Consider the following 5,028-nt stretch of genomic DNA (forward strand, 5'->3'; position numbering starts at 1 on the left):
TTCTTACTAGCAAACATTCTCAAGGCAGTTTTTGTTTTCAAATCGGTTCATTGTGCATGGGCACTCAGGATCACTGAGATCAGAATTGGTTAACACTCAATATCTATTGAGTACCCATTACATGTGGGCTGCAGCAACAAGAGCTGCAGGTCTGCAGTATTGATCGTATTGTCAGCTAGCAGCTGGCTGTCTTGAGAAACAGCACTGGCACCTCCCCCCTGCTGTGAGAGCAGCAGCATGTGGAGGTCTGATTTAGGTGTTGAAGGCTTTGAAGTGTCAGGGTCCTGCTGCAGGATGGATGGCTTCTTAGTATGTACATGTGGTGACCGGGGAGCAGCCTTCTGGACAGCTCCAAGACAAAGACGGATTGATGACTTCTTTCACCTAAGAAATAAAATGCAAGTTAGGGAGGAACAGAAGGGAGTTGCTCAGAAAGGAGAAATGAGGAGAGGAAAGGAAAGGGGTAGGGCAACCTTCTAGTTTGATAGCCAGGAGGTGAGATTAGGGAGACATAGCCATTGGTATCACTGAGATCCAGTCCTTTTTAGTTTTTAATATAAAATTATGTTTATTAGTACACATTTGCAGTATGAAATGATTATCTTCTTTGTGGAGAGTTGGTGCATGCACATAGCATGTCTTAATTCTTTCTATCTCTTCTTTGTCTTCCCTCCCTCTATCTCTTGATCCCCTTCCTTTTTGCAAAAGAGCGTTCTCCCTGCTTGTTCCCTGAGTGTGGATCACTGGCCATGCAGGGGCTGTCTTCTCTGCCCTCTTCTAACCCCAACCGTGCCACCTGTGGGCTCAGCTTAGAATCTGTTGCTAAGAAACAAACTGAGGGAGGCCAGATACAGTGGGAAAAGGAGCACAATGCAATCAGAAAATAAAGCCAGGGCCCGACTTGCCCTGAGGAACCATATTACCTGTGATGTTGAGGCTGCCTTGCCACATGCTATAAAGTATGCTAGCGACAGCCTACTTGAACTCATTAGAGTTCTTGAAGGACTAAGATTGGCTTGGGCCTTGGAAACTTCTGGGATGATCACAGTGTTGGCACCAAAACTGAAGCCTGGTTGAGTGAAGCTTCTGATTTCTCTGTTCCTGTATGGCTGCAGAGTCCCCACCTTTAGCTTGGAGCAACACTACAGTCAGCTTAAAGTAGGGGCTGTTGTCTGAGCAAGGGGTACTTTACACATCTTCTTCCTAACTCTAAATATGCAGATCACAGTCACTATGCATGGGGCAGGGCAAGATCTGCACAGCTCCTGATGTGCCATTTCTAAGATTCAGTTAAGCTCTTTGCTTACCTGAGGCTTTGTCTGGTCAGCCTGGGTTCATTGGAGGCCTTCAGTACCTCATTCTTGTGTGTAGACTCATAGCCATGCTAAGACTCCAGCTACCACCACCAGGAGGTACTGCATGGACAATGAGACATCCAGTAGTTGGGAAAGATACAATGGTACATTCCTACTACACAGCCATGCAGGGTCTGATAGAAGGGTGCTTCTGAAGGTGTGGATCCTGCACCACCCAGGCTTGGCAATAGTAGGAGCATTTGACTGCTAAAGTTCAGAGAGGAATATAAGAGCAATGCACAGAGGGTCCCAGACAGGGCCAGTTTGGGGACAGTGAAAGGGACAGACTGGGTGACCTGCAGGAAAGGGATGAGCAGGACATGCTGAGCTCATCCCTGCAGCCTTTCCTGTCCTGCCAGGGCCAATGGACCAGAGGAGACTGCTAAAGTCCACACTTTCCACCTCCCAGGGAAGCCCAGCGAGAAGTTAGACGAGAACTAGGAGGGTGATCAGAAGGGATCAAGTGCTGCCATGTCATTTTTCTGTACCCTAAGGGATTTAAGTATTATCCAGACAATACATTGCCTTCATGGAGCAAAAGCTCAAGCTGCCTGCTCAGCACTGTTAAACACTATTTGCTCCAAGCCTGGACAGAAGGTGCCTGCTACCTTCTTAGTGTTCACAGCATTGTATTGTCCTCCCCTTGGATCACACAGGTATTGCCTCAGACTCTACAAATGCAGAACCACATGTGTTAAACGTGTAGGTAGGTAGTCCAAGTTTGTCTAGCTTATCATTATACCTTTCTAAACTCCTGCCCTTACACTTTAGATGTGAGTTGTTCTGTTATATTTGCATTGCCCTTTCTAGTGGCCAACACCAGGACAGCAGAAAAGAGACTTCTACCTCCTTGATTAGAGCAGGGCTTGAAAAGATGGCCACTTTTTGTCCAGCAACAAAGACAGCATTGGAAGTGTGACTCATGGGGCTCTCATTCTGGAGGTGCAGTCTAAGATGTGGACCAGTAAAGTGGTTCTTGCACTGAAAATGCTTCCGATGGAGACTTCGCTTTCCTGAAGTCCTTTGCCATTGTCCTCCTGGTCTTTGCAGTCATTCAGACCACTGCCCTCCATTCTTCCCTCCAGTCTCCCTCCTTTTCCTCATTTTTTTTCACCCCACACTTCTCAATCTAAGTTAGTAAAGTTCCTCCCAGGTTTTTGGCAGGGAGAGCCTGATTTGCTTTCATTTCACAATATGCATCTTGCTGTAGTTTGCAGCACTGTCTTTTTGTTGTTGCTTGTTTTTCTCTCTCTGGATCTTTAGAAGATGGATATTGTTCTGAAGTTGCGGTGAACACCTGAGCAAAATTGGAAGGAAATACTTAGTTAGGGCACATTTTCCAACTTTGTATTTGTATTTGTATTTTGGGATCAGTAGGTAAGATTTAAGATTTTTTTCTTAAAATTTTAAAACTTTTCAAAGGTCTTAGTATAGGCTGTTGCATAGTTTGGATCTTGAGTATCCTTTCAATCATAATAATTAGTTATTCAAGTTTTGTTTGTCTGAAAAATTTCCATTCAAAATGCTGTTATGAGCATAAGTATGGATAATTTGTTGTGACTGAATTTGATGGATTAGCTAACACTCTTGTTTTGTTTTTCACCTAGGTATTAGTTCATGCAGTTATAAATTCCCAAGATCACATTTCTTCATCTAATTTGTAAGCACATCACTAAAGCATTCAAATACTTTCTTACAACTGAAATATAATCTTTTATGCCAACCTTCCTGTCAGAAAATGATAGTAAGTTAAAATCGCATATTTATTCTTCAAAGGGCCAGGCTGGCTGCTAGTGATTAATGCTTATATATGTTCACATATGCTATTGATATTTTATCCAAGAGTTTTGCCTGTTGTTAAGATACTCTTTACAATATTCTGTAGTGTCCAGGATGTATATTTAGATAGTAGAACATTTGCCTGCTAATGTTCAGTCATTTGCCAACTCTTCCATTCACTACAATTTGTTCAACACTGATATTTGTCTTGCACTTCACGTGCAGAATCTTCTAGTATTTGGGGATAATATTTATCCTGGTTAGAGCCACTTAAAATTCAAACAAACAAACAAACAAACAAATAAGCAACTAACATGAGAGGACCTCTTCAGTTTGCACATCACCAAGTTTAGATTTCAATTCTATGCCTAAGAAGATAGGCCTATCCTTTTGGTTAGTAAAGAATTGTAGTGTGGTTGATACTTGCAAGTAGTGGGCTTCTTGCTTCTTTGTTTTGTTCTGATTATACTGTTGTTATCCTTCCCTTCAACAAACAGACACAAACACCAAGCCAAAATCAAAATTAAAGAACAAAACCAAGCTGAAGCCATCTCCTTTAACTGGCATTAACTTGCAGTGGGCAGCGAAGACCCAGGAGCAGGGCCACTTCTGACTTGGCTTCAGAGGCTCTCATGGCATCCAGCTAGGCTTACAATGTTTATTCTGTTCCTCTTGTGATTATGTAGCTTTTAAAGGTTTTGCATGACTTTTAAATGTACTAATAATATTTGCTTTTCCTGGGTTAGGAATAAAACTGCTCTATGAGCCTGGACCTGCAGAGATAATGGTAAGCATTAGTGGAGAGGTATTCTCATGAGTGTATTTGCCTAATATAAGTTTGATCTGAAAATTTCATCTTGGTTTCTCTTCCTTGTCATAAAATTAGCTACTTAAAAACATTTACCCCTCATTTGACATTGGTGCTTTCCTTTTAGTTGAATGCAATAAAACTTTGACACTTATTTTTGAGTTTTTCCAACAATATCACCTAAGCTATTTAGTTAGCATGAAGAAAAAAATATGTACTCAAAATGGTGTTGTTATTTTCTGTGTGTATATGTATGGGTGTTGAGGTTTATATCTGTTATCTGATTAGTTGCTTTTTAAGCACAATTTTATTGCAATAAGCCCAAGTACTTGGTATTAGTGAATGAGTTTGCAATATAAACAGTTTGGGAAAATACATTTTTTCTTATCAAATTGAAGACTGGGGAGGAATTCAATAACATTTAAAGCATAAGAAAATCTCACAGGTAGAGACTAGTGTAGGTTGATTGTCCTTTATTTTTGCTAAAGAAAGACAAAAAGAAATGATATCAAACTGTACAAGAATTTAAATATATTTTGAGGAAAATATCTCAAGGACAAGAGTTAAATATTGGAAGGCTATTCTGCCTGCCTTTGGCTTTAGGGTGGGGAGAAAGAAGGCAGGGATGATTCCCTATTCCTATCTGGAATAGAAAAGCATATTGTATAAGCTTTGGAGAGACTTTCACAATAATGATGGAAAGGAATTTAGATTAGACCCCGTGGAATTCAAGGAAGATACTGGAGGAAGATTGGATAATGAAAAATATTTAAAAATCTTAGTTAATATTACAATTCTAATTTTTTAAAAAAAATTAATTAATTAATTAAATAATTTGGTACAGGGTCTCACTATGCAGCTCAGACTTGTAGTGATCCTCCTATCTTAGCCACCACAGAGCTAGGATTACAGGTGGGCACTATCATGCCCAGCTTTGATAGCCAGCACAATGTGCCTGGGGTAACAGGGCTGATGTAGCATGTGGTGCCAGGGATCTAACTCCAGTTCCTGCTCTTTTTTTTTTTAATTTATCTTTGCACTTTATTTTAATTCTCTTTTTTTATTATTATTTTTTATTTTTCAACA

The sequence above is a fragment of the Octodon degus genome, unplaced genomic scaffold (assembly GCF_000260255.1).
Source record: "Octodon degus isolate 3935 unplaced genomic scaffold, OctDeg1.0 scaffold00183, whole genome shotgun sequence".
NCBI lineage: Eukaryota > Metazoa > Chordata > Mammalia > Rodentia > Octodontidae > Octodon > Octodon degus.